Raw genomic sequence first — 20,500 nt, 5'->3', positions numbered from 1 at the left:
TACATACAAAAACTATTACAATATTAGGAATACAATACAAGACTGACAGATATCTATAACAAACAATGCCTATCAAATGAACAGCCTATGGTCTATATCAGTACAAATACACTTAAAGGTTACTTATCTTCTGTTACTGTATGTTCATGATCTCCATTGGCAATGATTTTTCAGGAGCATCAGGCACTGTTCTTCTATCTTCTACTGTTCTACTCACCCCTTTTATGTGTCACCATAATTACCAAACAACAGAAATCATACCTGTTTACTGTAGCTGTAGAAACAATGGACTGTTGAAAACTTATCTACGTACCCATTGTCTAATCAAGCCAACACCTGACAGTAATCTAACAGTCATTCTTTCAGTTTGAAAACCTCAAACAACTAAATCTCTTTCTTGTGTACTGTAGCAATAGAGACAATAGCCTTTTAATTGAACTGTCAATTGAATACAACAATGATATTTACCCCCATTGTAAAAAACAGCATTTGTTTGAGAAATCTACTCAAGCCAAACAACTGACAGTAATCTGACCAACTGACTATTGTAATATTGTCCCATTTATCTTATGTCTGATTAATATAAAAAAAACATATTGTAACAAACACAATACATTCCGCCCTAGATTTTTTTTTTTCTCAGACTAAACACAAAATCTCTTCATTACTAAACTCATTCTAAACATTAATTTTCCTTGAATGCAACACCTCCCATTTCTGTCACTGAGAAGGTGTTTCAGTCTTTAACTAAAAAGTTCATTAGAAAGTCCATTCTAAAGTTCTTTAGAAACAACCACTTTTCTCTGGTCTTCCTACAGATCAAATCAGAGACAGCCTGTGGAGTGGAAAACAAAGCGAATTATCTGTTCCTTCTAATAATACATAAACAGTAGATCCAGGCCCTTCAGCTAAAATCTCTCCTCTAAGTGGCTTCTTGCCTGGATATCTGACTAACACTTTGCCCCCTGCCTGTACCCACTTCTGACCCTCCCAAAGAACATCAATAGGGAGGAGAGGAAATATACTGATATTTCCCAGAAGATCACTGCTGTTTATTTTGGAAGGTTTGCTGTTATGTAGCCTCACTTTCCACTCTTGCTGAGAAGTATCCACTAACCAGTCAGAGTCCCTGCCACTGTCTTGAAGCTCATCTGTCAATGCAAATGTAACTTCAAACCTTCCTGCCAGATTCCCTCTCATTCCTAGATAGGCTTCAGCTTCAGATACATCACTCTTGGTTTCTATGTCATGGAAAGCAGTAACATGGTATCTGTTAAGCCCTGTTCTTTCAGGAACCTTACATAAATACTGAACTCTGCACTCCAGCTGTGGAATCTGTGCCCCAGCCCCTACAATCCCTCATATGGTGTGCTTTTGGCTATTGGCCTAGAATTTAACAACATGACTGCCTGTGTGATGACCCGATCCCACCCCCTTAGTGTATGTGTGGGTGTAAGTTTGCGTATCTGGTCCTTCAATAGCCCGTTGTATCTTTCAATCAAACCAGCTGCCTGTGGATGGTATGGGATGTGGCACAATCAGTACACTCCAGAATCTTTGGCCCATTGCTGTATTGTTGATCCGGTGAAGTGTGAGCCGTTATCACTTTGGACTTGTTTGGGACAACCATAAGCAACGAAAAGTTTCTGGAGCAGTTGAAGCGTTGCGGCTTGATCTGCACGTTTGCAAGGATGAACAAGAATACGTCCTGAATAGGTGTCCACTGCAGTGCAACAATATCTCAGTCCATTGTTTCCCTGGGGCAGGGGACCGATGAAGTCAATCTGCCATATCTCTGCAGGCCTCTCACCCCTCTTAATCGACCCGGTGGAGTACTTTTGCAATGGCCATTGTCGCACTTCTCCACACACTGTACAATTCCCTATTACAGTCTTTATCATGTCCATGGATATAGGCAATCCTCTCTGCTGTGCCCATTCATATCTTGCTTTCTGCCCCAAATGTCCAGATTGCTTGTGGGCCCAGTTGACCAAGTTCATCAAGACAGGATCAATTGGCACAACTGCCTTCACTTTGGCGATTTCATCTGCAACTCTGTTATAGTTCTCAAAGTCTGGGACTAGGGGCACATGTGCATCAACATGCCCCACTTTTATGGTGCGGGAGTGAGCTTCCTTCCAGATGTAGTCCCAGACTTCCTTGCCTCCCCACACCACCTTTCCATGAATCATCCATTCATTGGACTTCCACGTGGGCATCCAAGTTGTCAGTCCTTTAAAAACCGCCCAGCTGTCAGTGTAGATAGTGACATGGGAAGAAAGATCATCCTGAAGAGTCATCACCACCGCTTTCAACTCTGCATACTGACTGGACCGTCCAATTCCGGTCTCCTGCAGGACAGTGTCTGTACTTGGGTTGTAGGCTGCTGCTGTCCATTTACGTCCAGACGAGGTGACTATGGCTGAACCATCAGTGAACCACGCTGACTCCTTCATGTCTTCTGACAGAGACTCAAAGGGTGGAGCCTCTTGAATGGGGGATGACTGCAGCACAGGAATTTCTTCTGGCCGGGTGCTGGTAAAAGTAACAAGCCCAGCCAACTGTTTTGAAATGTCTCTAACATTCCCAGCTGCAATACCCCCTCTTTCTTGAAGGTACCACTTCCATTTCATTAGTGTCTGGTTCTGGGCTACAGCTGCCCTAGTGGTCAGTCCATTATCTCTCACCCATCCTGCTACTGGCAATGCAGTATGGATGGTGACTGTGTCCTTTTCTGTAATGGTCTCTACATGTTGAAGTGCTGTGTAGGCCCCAAACAGGTACTTCTCTAGGGGCGTGTATCTCTTCTGTACCCCTGTCAGTTGTTTGGACCAAAATCCAATGGGTATTGCTCTCACTCCTTTCTTTTCATTTGGCTGCCATAGACTCCAAGATATGGTACCATTCTGCTCCACTACATCTAGCTGAAATGGTACTCCTTGTCTCATGGGTCCTAATCCCTGATGCTGCAAAATAGCTTCTTTAGCAGCCAGGAATGCAGTTCACTTTAAAAATAAAAATAAAATAACAATCAGCGCAAAAAATGAACAAATAAAAGGACTATGCAAGCTGAACACTAAAGGATTCACCAACCCAAAGTAATATAATATAAAAGACAAGTGCAGCGCAATAAAAATGTATACGTAAAATTATGATGGGATATCTATAATAAAATATGGATGGAGATAAAGTCCTTATTAACTCATAAATGGAAATAGAACTCCCACTTTCGATCAAAACAGGATAAATCAAATCTTCTCAGATACTCTTGTAAATTCAATCTGTAGGAAATTGCGCTTACCAGAACTGTTGGACCTCTAAATTATAGGAGGTCATACGGGCCTGATAACCAGAAACATCAGCAAAACGGCTTGGATCACTTGGATACTTATCCTCATCCACCAATGGCTCTTACAGGCTGGAGACCGTGTGGTTCTTAATACAGCGTTCAAATATTCCTTAATCAGATCCTCAGTAGGGTATGATAAGCAACATAGGTGGGATGCCCAAAAAATAAACAGAAAAGAGTCCTCTAAGTGCAGACTGTGTGCTACTTTATTAAAGACTTCCAAGGCAAATGGCAATAAAAGCGCTGAAAGCGCAGTAAAAAGACAAATCAGAGTTCAAAAACGATCCAATATGATAATCAGCTGAGGCACTGAAGCGCAGTATAGGAGACAATGCAAATTCAGTGAGACACTCAGTTGTTCGCGCTCGAACAGCTGAGAAGGCTTCGGGTGATGTCACAGATAGACTCCGCCCCCCGTCCGCGGCGTTACGTCCATACGGACTTCATCAGCGAGGGTGGAGTCTGTCCACTAACAGGTGTGAAAAAATTGGACTTTGTAGGCACCAGTCATAAAATCAAATACCAAAATTTTATTTATACAGAAATACAAACAACATACATATTGTTAAAACATTGCAACGTGTTGCAAAACAATGACAAATGCTCTCTCATATATACATCAAAGCACAAATTTGTTGATTTCTTTCTAACCCCCCACGTTTTACGCCTACCCTCCTACGTACAGGACACCTTAGACCTCCTTAAACACATTGAGGGGGTGGCTGTCCCTCCCGATGCCCTGCTCGTGACTTTGGATGTTGAGGCTTTGTATTCCAGCATCCCTCACGAGCAGGGTATTGGGACGGTCCGCTCCTTCCTCATGGAGGAAGACCACCATGAATGGCCCTTTAATGAATTCCTATTGAAACTGTTATTTTTTATCTTGACACATAATTGTTTTACATTCCACGGTTCCCACTACCTCCAGGTACAGGGCATGGCCATGGGCACTTGTTGCACCCCGGCCTACGCCAATCTGTACCGAGGGTGTGGGAACGTGACATTTTCTCAAATGAACGATTCAGTGACTATACAAGTGAAGTGTTGTTGTCGTTAAAATATATTGACGATATTTCTATTATTTGAGTAGGGTCCCAACAGGCACTTTCTTCTTTTGTTAACCACTTGAATAACAACACTTTCAACTTGAAGCTCACTGTCAGTAGTGATGCACAAAAAATTTCTTTTCTTGACTAGGTAATCTACAAGGATTCCAACAACTGTCTGGCAACTACACTCTACCGCAAAGAAACGGCGGGGAACACGATTTTGCACGCTTCCAGTGCGCATCCCTCCACACTGGTACGGAGCATTCCCTACGCACAGTATATTCGCCTTAGAAGAAACTGTACTACTGACAGTGACTTCAAACATCATGCGGACCTACTTAGGAAGCGACTACTTCAACGGGGGTACTCTAAGTCCCTTCTACGGAAGGCCTTTAACAAAGCCTGTGAGCAACCCCGAAATACATTACTTTACAAAAATAAAAATAAAGTAGAAGGACACTCGACGGTTAAATTTATCACACAATATTCGCACCAGCAGTATCAACTCCGTAACCTACTACAACAACACTGGCATATTCTATATGATGACCCTATCGTGGGCAAATATGTCAGTGACCACCCTGAAATTGTGTTTAAAAGGGCCCCTTCCTTACGTGACAAACTAACTAGAAGTCATTTTGCCCCCCCACAGGACCATATGACAAATCCAATAGGCATGTACACATATGGCCAATGCCCTTTCTGTCCCTGGGTATCCACAGGTCAGAAATTCCAACTGCCGAATGGAGAGATGTTTCGCCCATGCTTTTGGGCTGATTGCAACACTCAGGGAATAGTATACTTGATGACCTGCAAATGCGGGGTCTTTTATGTGGGTAAGACTATTCGCCATTTCTGGCAAAGGATACGAGATCATGTCTATTATTCGACTAACAGCAAAATGCTCAGCCCCATTAGTAGACATCTTGACTTATGTCACAGATTTGACACCTCTGTTGCGACATTTTTTGCTTTGGCAGTGATTCCACGGGACCCTAGGGGTGGGGACTGGGATAGGAGGATACTCCAACATGAGGCTAAGTGGATTGAACGTTTAAATGCCACATGTTGGCCAGGGATCAATGAGGTACAATCTTATAAACCCTTCCTTTAATAACGACGCTCTGTCAGCCCTGGAGGTATATTTTTTACAACAATTTAAATTTATGCATTACTACATTAAAACCCCACCAGGGAGATACAGTACACCATCGGCCCACTTTGCTCTTCCCCATAGTTGGACTTTCCTCCTGCCCCTGCCCCCCACCCCTTTGGCTCATACGTGGTAGGCACTGCGTAACATATAATAATTGAGATCATCTCGAATGTCTGGCTGCCATTTGATTTTCACTTGGCCTGTAGTGTCTTGAATTTTTAGTTTCAATCACACTGTCTGTCATAAATTGTTTGCAGATCTAGTATATACCACTAATGACTTTGTCATCGTACATATTAATACCTATATACCATGAAAGAGTTTTACCCCCCTTCATGGTCATTGTTACTTTGCATCTGTGTTTATTTGGCCCTGCGTTTCGGGCCCATAAAGAGAACCTGGGGAATTGCTATTCTGTGGACCCCGCTGGCCTCGGGTGTACTCGATCATATGTGTGGCCGGGTAGCCGCATTCCGCCCCCTCCATGGGCTGGATTCTGCGGCATTTGGTTCAGACTGTGGCTCTCCCCCTGGCTGTCACTACCCTTTGGGTGTGGGTTCCATTAGCTTTGGGACAGATTGATCTATCTCCTCCAGCGTATTATGTTGTTACTTTGGAGGCTCCACTAGGGGGAGCTCCCAATTCTGTCACCTCTTAGGACTGCGCTCCTCCCGCATGTCCGCGTCTATGGCAGTCGGCCAGTTGGCTACTGCGCATGCGCGGGGCCTGCGGGATGCGCGCGCAGCCCTACTCGGCCGAGTCAGGTGTTGCATCTTATGCACACCTGATTGGGGCGTGTATATATGGGCTAAACAGTCTAGCCCCCTATCACATCACCGCTGCATAGGACGCTCTGCTGTCTGGCCATGAACCACAATATTACAAGCTATCTGTTAAGACTTCTCTGCCTTGCTCTTTGGTTTTGTTCAGAGCATTTTCTCTTATCTATTGATTGGCTACACTGTGTTTTGCGTTTGCTCCTTTAGATGGTTTGTGCTGTACCGCTGCCGCTTGGTGGGACAACTATACCACTCTAGTGCCATCCTGTTTGCTAGTTTGGTATAAGGAGACAATTTGTGACAGCTGTCCACTGGCTTTGTTGAGCCAATACTGTTTTATATAAGGCTGCATATATACATATATACATGGCTGTCTGAACAGCTGTTAGATGACATTCTCTTTGATGCTGCAGTTATGCAGCTATTCATTATGAGATGGACATTTATGGAAACGGTAAATGATAGTGTAATCTGTACTGTTTGTATTCCTTAGAATTCATACCATTGACTACTCAATGCAACTTGGCTCGCTTAAGCCGAGCGTGATCGCATATGCTCTCTTCTATCTGCGATCTCTAGTCTGCTTGGAGGTATGCTTAAATGGACATATCTACTCAGCCCCATCAGTCTCTACATTCCTTCTAATGCTTTTTTTATCTCTCCTTCCTTTTTTTTCCCATGTCCCCCCCCCTTTTCTCCCCCTTCCCCCTCCTCATTCCCAACTCTTCCCTTCTATTGGCCTCCCTTCCCATTTTCTTTCCTCCTTTCTCCTCCCCCCTCCGTCCTTTCTCCTTTCCCCCCCTCCCATTCCTTCCTCCCCCTCTTTCCTCTTTCTCCCCCCCCCCTCTTTTTCCTTCTTCCTCTCTTTCTTTCTTTCTTTTTCTTTCCCTTTCTTTATGTTTCTTTTCTCCCTTTTCTCCCCCCCCTCTCTTTTTCTCGTTTGCTCCCCTTTTTCTCGTTTGCTCCCCTTCTTCCATCCCGCTTTCCATTTTTGCCTTCCCCTTCCCCTGTCCTACTCCAGCCCTATTTCCCCCCCCCCGGTCCCCGTTTGGTCTTTCCTTATCCCCCCCCCCCCCCTTTTTTTTTTCTTCCTTTTTTCCCACTCTTTCTTGACACAGTCAATTTGGCCTCAACTTTACCACCCGTTTGGGTTTACTTGGTATTACCTTAAAATCTTTCCCTGGCAGTTGGGACTCTTCTTTCTACTATCGTACTGTGAGCTACTATTTCGCTACCAGACACGTCCCCGCATGTGATTGGTTGTCACCGTTTTATGGCTGGCTGCTGGGTTCACTGGATGGCCCCCCTTCTGGTTCTCGTTAACACTGATTGAGACGCTTTATCTATGTAATTTCAGAATGTATAGTAATTTTTTCTATATATCTTGGTGTTTGCTCTCTCCCCTCTCTTTCTACAGATGACTCAAACAGGCTCCTGAGGAAGCATTCAATTGCGAAACATGTAGAGAGATACACTGGTTTGATGTCTCCTATGCCCAATAAGGGGTGGTAACCTCTGTTGTTCCCTCTACTTTAAGGGGTACCCCTCTTTGTGCTTTGATGTATATATGAGAGAGCATTTGTCATTGTTTTGCAACACGCTGCAATGTTTTAACAATATGTATGTTGTTTGTATTTCTGTATAAATAAAATTTTGGTATTTGATTTTATGACTGGTGCCTACAAAGTCCAATTTTTTCACACCTGTTAGTGTAGCATTGATAATCTGTAGACTTAGGACGTTGGCACTGCTTTATCCATTAAGTCTCCACAGACCATCCTGTGATGAGATTTGGCACCTCGCTTTAAAATCCTAATGGAGTCTGTCCACTGCTCTGAACCCCATGAGAACTCAGTCTTTTTTCTGGTGACATTATATATAGGCCTCAGAATCAGTCCAAGATGTGGGATGAACGATCTCCAGAACCCCACAACTCCAATGAACTTCTGTGCCTCCTCTTTGGTAGTAGGGGGCGACAGAGCCTGGATAGTTTGCACAAATGTCTCTGGAATTTTCCTCTGCGGCCCAGTCCACATTATTCCCAGGAATTTCACTTCTGTGGCAGGTCCTTGGACTTTGTCTTTGTCGATAGTCGACCCTCTGTTCTCCATGTGATTTATCAGCAGGTGCAGTGCTTCAGTTACATCTTCTTTTGTTCCAGAGATCATGATGTCATCAATGTAGTGGAACACAGCGACTTTCAAACTCAGGGTACTTAAATCTTGGGCAATCAGTCCATGACAAATCGTTGGAGAATGAACATAGTCTTCAGGAAGCACGGTAAAAGTGTACTGGCGGCTGTCCCACACTATAGCAAACTGGTCTTGACACTCTGGGTCTGTCAAAATCGAAAAGAAAGCATTAGCCAGGTCTATCACAGCAAGATATTCTCCTGCATTTTTAGCAACTTTCTCAACAATTGAGATCATATCTGGTACAGCTGACTTCAATGGAGGTGCCACTTTGTTTAGACCTCTGTAATCCACAGTCATTCTATATGTCCCATCAGGTTGCTTTACTGAGAACACCGGAGACGAGAAAGGACTTACAGCAAGTCTAAGGATCCCTACTCTCAACAGTTCTTGAATAGTCTCCCCAATTTCTTTGTGGCCTCCAGGAAGTCTGTACTGCTTGAGACAGACTGGCTTCTCTGGTGGAGGAATGTAGACAGGGGTCCATTTCGCATGACCTCTGACCACAGCCTTCACCGCCCTAACCAGATACGCTTTATCAGGATACCCGAATGTGAATGTACCTCTTTCAGTCTGAATTGACTGACCTTGAAGTACATCCATCCCAAGAATATTTTCGGGTAACTCTGATACCAAAACATTTGTCATAAATCCTGATCCCTTGCCAATAGCCAATTTTACCCGTATCCTAACTGCTGGTGTGGTTTGCCATCCCAAACCTTCTACATGAATCAATTCTCCTTTGTGATGGGAAGAATTTCCTTGCAAAAGTGTAACTTCAGCTCCGCTAGCAACTAAAGCCATTACATGTGTAGGAGGAGATGACTTCCCCCACCATACAGTGACAGGTGCATATGGGCGTCGGTCTCCTGCTGTCACTGCCCTCGCGGCTATTACAGGAGACTCACCTTCCCTTTATAAAGGATAAGGAACCTCCCAATCCCCTTTTCTAATTCTCTCTAAGTCCTCCCCAGGATAAAGGGATTTAGGTTTGGGGTCATGTTCAGTTTTGGCAATTGGTTTGGGGCTAACAGGAGGGGTCTGTTCTGTCCAGGCTGATGTTATCTTCACTAGGAGTAGTGTTTCTAACCCTGACAATTTTCCCTACTAAATGTTTCCACCTCTTCAACATTTCTGCAGTAGAAATGCCATCTATCTCATCTTTAAGTACTCCTGCCTTTAATAGGTCCACCCACATTTGTTTCCTAGAAATAGCTAGCCTGGTTTTCTCTTCACCTCCTGTCTTCTCTACCCCATTCCCTTTCTTCTCTGTTCTTTTCTGCTTGTATTCTTCCTGTCTGGTCTTGACCTTATCTACTGCCCTGACAGGTTTTGTTTTAGTCTCCTCTAAATCCCCCAACTCGCTTAAAAGGGTAGTGGCTTCATGAATCTTGCTGTTTAATCCCAGGCCTCCCAACAAGGACAATAATGGAGCCCTGAGATTAAATGGCGCAGACTTCATCAGCTTAGAGCGCAGAGCAGACGTAAAGGGTTCCATATCTGGACCCATCCATTCTGGAAACGTATTTAATCCGGTTATACAACCCATCTCACGTAACCTGGAATTACCCTCTCCTATTGCTCTCCATGAGTAGGTATTTTCCAGGTCAGTAGGACTAGCGTATACTCGGACTATTCCATCTCTCACAAGGTCTAACAGTGAAAAATTCACGCTAAACTCTCGGGCTTTTCGCATTGCCTGACACAATTGTGGATCATGGGTTAACACTCCCATAGTCACTACTTCCTTACCTGACAAAACAACACTGTCCACCCCTTCAGCTCATAAGCGTAGGAGTCAACTCACTAGGGGTTCCCCAGACCTTTGTTTGTATTGTTTTGCCAGCTCATGGAGTTCAGTTTGTGTAAACTCCCGTACTTCTTCAAATTCAACATCTCTGGGGTTGCGATAATGCACCTCCCCATCTGCCATATCCTCTCTATCATGTTGCCGTTTCCTATGCTTAGTAATGAGAGGTCTGGCATACTTTTTCTTTTGCACTAGCAGATCATCATGTGAAATATCAAACTCTATCTCCTCATCCTAACTATCATTTGAGGAGAGCACATCCTCAGAATCCCAATTTTGGGATGTGACAATGGCACATACACTGGCTTTACTAACAGGTTTATGGCCCTTCCTTTTCCTTAAGGCATTAATTGATTTGGTCATGAGGGCTGCACGCCGCTCTTGCAAATCATCAGCCCGACTAGCAGTTGAGCACACACACTCTGAAGCAACTGCTAGCTGGTCTTTTAATACCTTAACTTCTGCCTCTGCCTTTTCCCTTCTCTGTGATTCAGTGTAAATAGCATTAAGGAAATACCAGCCCACAGTGGACACTGTCCTCTTCTCTTTTTTACTTAAATCCAACCCCTTAAGGCTAAAATCTACAAAATGATCTGAGACTTTATCACCCCAAGTCAGCTTCAAGGGAGAAGCATACTTAACAAATTCTTTAGCAAGAGGCTCCCACTCATTGTCTCTGGCCCAGATAGGTAAGCTGCACACTTCCTTCTGGCCACCAGAACCCTCTGCAGCCTTGCTTTTCCTAAACAGCTTACGCAGCATTTTACCTAGCACAAGCTACACAACACACTACAGAAAAAACAGGCCTGCTTCAATTGAACTATAGCACAGACCGCGGCACGAGCCCCCAAATGTTTTGCTTGTGTCTATCTAGCAAGGTTACTCTGTGGTATAAGCAAGGAAGCTGAGATTTCTGCAGTGTGTAAATGTGCTTTACTATATAAAGATGCTGTACATACAAAAACTATTACTATATTAGGAATACAATACAAGACTGACAGATATCTTTAACAAGCAAAATGCCTATCAAATGAACAGCCTATGGTCTATATCAGTACAAATACACTTAAAGGTTACTTATCTTCTGTTACTATATGTTCGTGATCTCCATTGGCAACGATTTTTCGGGAGCATCAGGCACTGTTCTTCTATCATGAGTGGCTTCAGATGTTACAGCATCATGGTGTGTGTTTGTCTGTGTGTGTGTCCCTACTCACCCTTTTATGTGTCAGGCTGTTTACCATAATTACCAAACAACAGAAAACATACCTGTTGCTCCTGTAGCTGTAGAAACAATGGACTGTTGAAAACTTATCTACGTACCCATTGTCTAATCAAGCCAACACCTGACAGTAATCTAACAGTCATTCTTTCAGTTTGAAAACCTCAAACAACTAAATCTCTTTCTTGTGTACTGTAGCAATAGAGACAATAGCCTGTTAATTGAACTGTCAATTGAATACAACAATGATATTTACCCCCATTGTATAAAACAGCATTTGTTTGAGAAATCTACTCAAGCCAAAAAAACTGACAGTAATCTGACCAACTCACTATTGTAATATTGTCCCATTTATCTTATGTCTGATTAATATAAAAAAATCATATTGTAACAAACGCAATACACCTCATATCTAAGATCCTCCAGACCCTTTATTAGCTTTGTTGCCCTTCTTTGTACCCGCTCCATTTCCAGTACATCCTTCCTGAGGACTGGTGCCCAGAACTGGACAGCATACTCTAGGTGCGGCCGGACCAGAGTCTTGTAGAGTGGGAGAATTATCGTTTTATCTCTGGAGTTGATCCCCTTTTTAATGCATGCCAATATTCTACTTGCTTTGTTAGCAGCAGCTTGGCATTGCATGCCATTGCTGAGCCTATCATCTACTAGCACCCCCAGGTCCTTTACCATCCTAGATTCCCCCAGAGGTTCTCCCCCCCGTGTATAGATTGTATTCATATTTTTGCCACCCAAATGCATTATTTTACATTTTTCTACATTGAACCTCATTTGCCATGTAGTTGCCCACCCCATTAATTTGTTTAGACCTTTTTGCAAGGTTTCCACATCCTGCGGAGAAGTTATTGCCCTGCTTAGTTTAGTATCATCTGAAAATACAGAGATTTAACTGTTTATCCCATCCTCCAGGTCGTTTATGAACAAATTAAATAGGATTGGTCCCAGCACAGAACCCTAGGAAACCCCACTACCCACCCCTGACCATTCAGAGTACTCCCCATTTATCACCACCCTCTGAACTCGCCCTTGTAGCCAGTTTTCAATCCATGTACACACCCTATGGCCAATGCCAACGGACCTTATTTTGTACAGTAAAATTTTATGGGGAACTGTGTCAAATGCTTTTGCAAAATCCAGATACACCACGTGTACAGGCCTTCCTTTATCTAGATGGCAACTCACCTCCTCATAGAAGGTTAGTAGATTGGTTTGGCAAGAACGATTCTTCATGAATCCATGCTGATTACTGCTAATGATACCATTCTCATTACTAAAATCTTGTATATAGTCCCTTATCATCCCCTCCAAGAGTTTACATACTATTGATGTTAGGCTAACTGGTCTGTAATTCCCAGGGATGTTTTTTGGGCCCTTTTTAAATATTGGTGCTACATTGGCTTTTTTCCAATCAGCTGGTACCATTCCAGTCAGTAGACTGTCTGTAGGAACAACGGTCTGGCAATCACTTGACTGAGTTCCCTAAGTACCCTCGGATGCAAGCCATCTGGTCCCGGTAAATTTATTAATGTTAAGTTTCTCAAGTCTAATTTTAATTCTGTCCTCTGTTAACCATGGAGGTGCTTCCTGTGTTGTGTCATGAGGATAAACACTGCAGTTTTGTTACTGAAGCCCCCCGATTCACTTGTGAAGACTGAGGAGAAGAATAAATTCAATACCTTCACCATCTCCCCAACCTTTGTAACCAGATGTCCTTCCTCATTCTTTATGGGGCCAATATGGTCTGTCCTCCCTTTTTTACTGTTTACAAACGTAAAGAATTTCTTGGGATTTTTTTTGCTCTCCTCCGCTATGTGTCTTTCATGTTCTATCTTAGCCGTCCTAATTGCACCCTTACATTTCTTGTTGCATTCTTTATAAAGTCTGAATGCTGAGGATGATCCCTCAACCTTGTATTTTTTGAAGGCCTTCTCCTTTGCTTTTATATGCATTTTTACATTGGAGTTAAGCCATACAGGACTTTTGTTCACTCTTTTAAATGTATTACCCAATGGGATACATTGGCTAATGCCCTTATTTAATATGGTCTTAAAGCAAACCCATCTCTCCTCCGTATTCTTTGTTCCTAATATTTTATCCCAATTTATGCCTTTTAGCAAGGTTTGTAGTTTAGGGAAGTTGGCTCTTTTGAAATTCAGTGTCTTCCCTTTATGTTTCCTATTTGTGTGATTTATACTGAAACTAATTGACCTGTGATCGCTGTTACCTAAATTGCCCCGTATTTCCACATCCGTAATCAGGTCTGTATTGTTGGTAATCAGTAGATCCAGTAATGTTTTATTTCTAGTTGGTGCGTCTACCATCTGACCCATAAAACTGTCTTGCAAGACATTAAGGAACTGGCGAGCCTTAAATGAATGTGCGGTTCCATTCGCCCAGTCTATGTCTGGATAATTAAAATCCCCCATTATGATAACACTTCCCATCCTTGCCGCTAATCCAAAATGTAATAGGAGATCTGTCTCCACTTTCTCCCTCAGGTTAGGGGGCCTATAGCATACTCCCAGTATTATTTTCCCCTTAGCTTCATCCCTTTGGAGCTCTACCTATAAGGATTCCACCTCCTCCCTAGCTCCCTTAGTGATGTCATCTCTCACATTCACTTGTACATTATTCTTGATATATAGGCATACCCCTCCCCCTTTTTTACCCTCTCTATCCTTGCAGTAAAGGGTATACCCCTGAATGTTTGCCAGCCAATCATGAGAGCTGTTGAACCAGGTCTCTGAAATTCCCACAAAATCCAAATCCCCCTCGTACAACAGTATCTCTAGTTCACCCATCTTGTCCGCCATGCTCCTGGTGAACATGCCACATAGTTTAGAGCTTTCGCATATTGTCCTCGTATTGGGTGTTTTGAGATTTCAACTAGGACTTGCTACTATACTTACCTTGTGTTTTTGTGTTTTGGTCAACCTACCACTAATGCCCCCAATACTACCCTCTGGAATATCTTCCGCGCTGACTATCTCTACCTCTGGACCCTGAGATCCTGACTATCACATTCCCATTCCTAGGTTGACAATGCTTACTTGCTGTACTGTTTCTATGGAGGAGAAGTTTTGTCACCCAAGGCTTTTGTCCTACAAACCCAATGTTCATAATGTGGGGAGATTCTGTAGCCCAAAGAAGATAACTCGGAAGGCTGACAACATTGTTTGAGATTTAAATTCAGTTTACAGAATGTTACAAGAACATTTGATTTCTTGTAAGATTAAAAGACTTTTTTGTACTTGTGAAAAATGTATCTAGTCTGAAAAAGAAAAGTAATGCAGCCACATTTAAAGTAGAACTATGGGCAAAACTTTTGTTTTCATTATGGATAGGGTTAGCCCTTGTTCACACTGGAGCGTTTTGACATGTCAAATCGCATGTCAAATCACGGGCAATTGCCATCAATGGCACCATCCTAATTGATGTGACGCCGCATCTGCGTCGCTGCACCGATTTCAAAAAGTAGTTTCTGTACTACTTTTTGCGATTTCGGGCTGCGATTTGTGATTGTCACCAAAAATCATGTTAAACCCACTAGTAGCAACTCCTATCTGCATTTTAAAAGCTGCCACCACCCGACATAGAAGCAGAACATCCCTAGTGGACAGTTTAACAGAATTAGGAGGAATTGCTCAAGATTGATTGATTACGTCACACAAGGGGGTTCGATGCTAATGAAATTTGAAGAAAAGGGTTATCCAAGGGAATTAGTCCAAGATGCCTTCCTGACACACATGAATCCCCCCTTGCCGCACTGATTTCAAAAAGTAGTTTCTGTACTACTTTTTGCGATTTTGGGCTGCTATTTACATTGTCATCTGTGCAGAAACCTGCACAGATGTCTCTAAAAATCGCAGCCGAAATCGGAACGGACATGTGGGAGTGAATTTGTGCAAGTTCAGCTAAACTCGCATGGCTCCATTCCCCAGCTCAGAGTGAACCTAGGCTAAGGGAGGTTTATAACCGTTGTCAGATTTTTTTCCGTCATTTCTGTCCCATTGCAGAGATTTCCCTGTCCCATAGCCAGATCTCTGCAAATTAAAGGATTTTCTTCCAGAACTAGTGTCCCCATCTATTACTTTTCCTGGATACAACAATTGACACCAGTGCTAAAACATGGTCATATGTAGATGGGGGGAGAGAGCATAGTCAATGGTGTGGGGTCTGAACCCAATGCAGCTGGATGACAGCCATAGCTGAAGGGTATGGATAAACAGTACACACAGTGACATCCAACTCTGCCAATAACTTCAATTCATTGAGTATGAGACCAGTTACCATTGTTCTAGATCATACTTCACCCCCACCCTCCATTTCAGAGGTAACCATTCCATCCATTTTAGGACATGCAGTCAGTTCTGCATCATCCCCACACATCCCATCTCAACTCCCAGTATATAATATACCATTCACAATAGCTTTAGTCCTCTGTCCCAAGACTTGGAGAGTTACATTCTACTAGGTGCAAGGCCAAAATCTCAAGATCACCCAGGATTCTTCTCCATTGGAACAGGATAGTCAGGCCACTTCCTCTGTCAATCAGATTTTTCAGATGTCACCTCCAAAGGGAGCTCACAACGAAAAAAGAAAATTAGACAAGGACGAAGAGGAGGAATTAGCAGGAAGAAACAACAAAAAAGAAAGAACAAAGCTAACAGAAGCATCAGTACAATAAAAATTTACAATTTGTCCACTCACACCCTCACTCCTGCTGAATGTCTATTGCTCTGCAAGGTTCTCAGCTTTTCCCCTTCAATAGAACCAAATAAATTTGGCCTATTTAAAGATTTATATCATTTCATACGTTCTCTGACACTTAAACGTCATTATGCTACTAACCCCCAGGCTAGTCACAAAAAGACCACGGGAGGTACTAACGAATCTTGCCCGAAGTGGAAAAAATGACACATACTGAATCTAATGATGACATACTTCAGATTCTTGAAGAACTCTGGGAAGACGGCCATACAGAGGAATGTACCCCAACAACTTTTTTAGAAAAATCAGTCATACACACTACATTCAGACCTAAATCTACTTTCTTTCCAATACACTTAAAGGGCCCCTGTATAGAGACATACTATCAAGCTGTTTACAAAGACCTCCTAGCATTGTGTGATAATCCTACCATCAATAGACACCGCAATCTTACAAGGGTTGAAAGCCAGGCTTAGAAAGATCTGACAGCCAACTCAGACATTACCATTAGACAAGCTGACAAGAGCGTTAGCCTAGTTGTACAGAACAGTGTAGATTACATCAGAGAAGCCAGTTGGCTGTTGGCAGATACTGACACGTATCTTAGACTAACAGGTGACCCTCTCCCTGGATACCAATGAGAACTCAAAGCTCTTGTTTATAAGGCCTGGGAAAACTAAAAGGAGAGACGATTCCTGCTCCCATCTGATTGTAGCATCCGTATTTTTACCATCTCCTGAAAGTACACAAATCTTTGACAGATCCCCCAGGTAGAGCACGAACAGCTTTACCAATGCATTATCAGTATATATTGACTTTTTTCTACAACCCCTTATTTGCCAACTCCCGTCTTATATTAAAGACTCAAGCCAGGTCATTGATGTCCTCCAACATTGTACTTGGGAGGAAGAATACACAAGGGCATCCCTCGATGTTACATCTTTGTATACTTCCATACCCCATGAGGTATGCCTCATGGCTGTACAACATTTCCTCACCCAGAATGGAGACGTCAATTCTCGACAGTCACAATTTCTTGTTAAATCAACTGAATTTTGCTTAAGACACAATTATTTTACATTTCTTGAACAGTTTTACTTACAATGCAGAGGCACAGCCATGGGGGCTAATTTTGATCCTGTATACGCTAATTTAACGATGGGCTACTGGGAGGAGGGAAACATCTGGGCCAACAACCCATTTGCAGAGCACATCGTGTTTTTTGGCAGGTATATTGATGATATCCTGCTCATCTGGAGTGTTCCCCTCCTTTGTGGCCCATTATAACGCCAATCCCTTTGGCTTTTCCTTTACACACGTACTTGACCCCAATGAGCTGGTGTTTTTGGATTTGGTCTTAACCCATGATCATAATGTGATTGTCACCAAAAATCATGTTAAACCCAATAGTGGCAACTCCTATCTGCATTTTGACAGCTGCCACCACCCAACATGGAAGCAGAACATCTCTAGTGGACAGTTTAATAGAATTAGGAGGAATTGCTTAAGATTGATCGATTACGTCACACAAGGGGGTTCGATGCTAATGAAATTTGAAGAAAAGGGTTATCCAAGGGAATTAGTCCAAGATGCCTTCCTGACACACATGAATCCCCCCTAAAATAAAAAAAAAAATCTAGCTGAACCGAATGACAATCACACAGTTAGATTTGTGTCGACCTTTAATAACAAGTTCAAGTCAGTGTCCAAAATGATAAAAAAAATTATAAGATTTTATTACTAGCTCAGCGGTTGGCACCGGTGTTACCAGTAGCCCCTCAAGTAACTTTTAGAAGAGCATGAACCATGAAAAACATATTATCACCAAGCAAAATGGTAAATACATCTACTAGATCTCCTCTACACATCAGATCTTACTTCGACAACAGGACGGGCATCTTTCAGTGTAAAAAAAGCGGATACCTGACCTGTCAATTTATCCCCCATGGCAGCAATAAGATCACTATGGATAAGGGGAAAACCTACACAATTAAACAATTCATCACATGTTCCACAGATTTTGCTGTATATGTGTTACGGTGCCCATGTGGCCTTCTTCATGTGGGCCTCACCGTACGTGTCCGACGTGCAAGGATCAGTGATCACCGTAGATTCATCAAGAAAGGATGTGAGGAACACAGCGTTCCATGACATTTTCACTGAATTCATAAAGCTGACATCAAATGCCTAGAAGTTTCTGTGATAGAGACCATCCCCAAAGGAACCCTGACTGCAAATGAGAGATTTTCTCTATTATGCAAGAGGGAAGTATATTGGTTATATATGTTTGACTCTCTTGCCCCTTAAGGACTAAATGAGGAACTAGAAACTTGCAGTTTTTTGTAGTTCCCCTCTTTCCCTCCCCCCTCCCCTCTTCCCTTTCCCCCCTCCCCTCTTCCCTTTCCCCTCTCCTCACCCCCTTTCTTTCCTTTTTAGTTTCTCTCCTCTTCCCCCCCTTCTGATCGTAGACATTGCAGCACCAATTATTTATACTGGCAATTTATTATTTAGTACAGTATTGCTTGCACAGTATACATATATATATAATTGTTATATTCACATATTTTTATAAATATCTACACATCATTTAGGGTTAGGGTTAGGGGTTTGGGACTATGGGGACTGGAATTATGGTTAGGTTTAGGAGTTTGGGACTATGGGGACTGGGAATTAGGGTTAGGGTTAGGAGTTTGGGACTATGGGGACTGAGATTAGGGTTAGGGGTTTGGGACTATGGGGACTGGGATTAGGGTAAGGGTTAGGAGTTTGGGACTATGGGGACTGGGATTAGGATTAGGAGTTTGGGACTATGAGGAGTGGGATTAGGGTTAGGGTTAGGAGTTTGGGACTATGGGGACTGGGATTAGGGTCAGGGGTTTGGGACTATGAGGAGTGGGGTTAGGGTTAGGGGTTTGGGACTATGGGGACTGGGATTAGGGTTAGGAGTTTGGGACTATGGGGACTGGGATTATGCTTAGGGTTAGGGGTTTGGGACTATGAGGAGTGGGATTAGGGTTAGGGTTAGCGGTTTGGGACTATGGGGACTAGGGTTAGGGGTTTGGGACTATGGGGACTGGGATTAGGGTTAGGAGTTTGGGACTATGGGGACTGGGATTATGCTTAGGGTTAGGAGTTTGGGACTATAAGGAGTGGGATTAGGGTTAGTGGTTTGAGACTATGGGGACTGGGATTAGGGTTTTGGGACTATGGGGACTGGGGTTAGGGTTAGGAGTTTGGGACTATGAGGAGTGGGGTTAGGGTTAGGAGTTTGGGACTATGGGGACTAGGATTAGGGTTAGGAGTTTGGGACTGAGGACTGGGGTTAGGGTTAGGGGTTTGGGACTATGAGGAGTGGGATTAGGGTTAGGGGTTTGGGATTATGGGAACTGGGATTACGGTTAGGAGTTTGGGACTATGGGGACTGGGATTAGGGTCAGGAGTTTGGGACTATGGGGACTGGGATTAGGGTTAGGGGTTTGGGACTATGAGGACTGGGATTAGGGTTATGAGTTTGGGACTATGAGGAGTGGGATTAGGGTTAGGGGTTTGGGACTATGGGGACTGGGATTAGGGTCAGGGTTAGGAGTTTGGGACTATGGGGACTGGGGTTAGGGTTAGGGGTTTGGGATTATGAGGAGTGGGATTAGGGTTAGGGGTTTGGGACTAAGGGGACTGGGATTAGGGTTAGGAGTTTGGGACTATGGGGACTGGGATTAGGATTAGAGTTAGGGGTTTGGGACTATGAGGAGTGGGATTAGGGTTAGGGGGATGGGACTATAGGGGGGACTGGGATTAGGGTTAGGGGTTTGGGACTACTGGGACTGGGAATAGGGTAATGAGTAGCGGGATTGGGACTAGGGACTAAATTGGGATTTGAACTTACTTTTCTTGCTTCGTTGCTTTCTTGTTAGGGAACTCCAGTTTTGAATATGTAGGCCACTGCATTCCATCTAGCCCGTTTCTTTAATCTGTTGGCATACCAATCATGTTTTTTGTTCCACAGTTCTGGGTGACTCCTCATTGTGTCACTGAATTCTTCAGGTTCTACTGAGCCAGAGGGTCTTTCTGATCTGCAGAGTTCCTCAGCTGTAGGCTGAATCTCCATATCCTCCTCATTCATTTTAGTCTGTCTCTCTCAGTCCTCTCCACTTCTCAACCTGAGTTCCTGGTATCTCAGTATCCTCCACTGTATTGCAGTTGTGTGACCTTCTCACA

At 43.3% G+C, this 20,500-nt stretch overlaps 1 protein-coding gene across 3 annotated transcripts in view; it reads left to right on the top strand.

Moving 5' to 3' along the window:
- Positions 1–20,500, top strand: part of TMC5 (transmembrane channel like 5) — a 276,225-nt gene that overhangs the window by 54,717 nt on the left and 201,008 nt on the right. The window lies entirely within an intron of this gene.

The sequence above is a fragment of the Aquarana catesbeiana genome, linkage group LG06, assembly GCF_042186555.1.
Source record: "Aquarana catesbeiana isolate 2022-GZ linkage group LG06, ASM4218655v1, whole genome shotgun sequence".
In the NCBI taxonomy this organism is placed as follows: Eukaryota; Metazoa; Chordata; class Amphibia; order Anura; family Ranidae; genus Aquarana; species Aquarana catesbeiana.
This window is presented reverse-complemented; position numbering and strand designations above follow the sequence as displayed.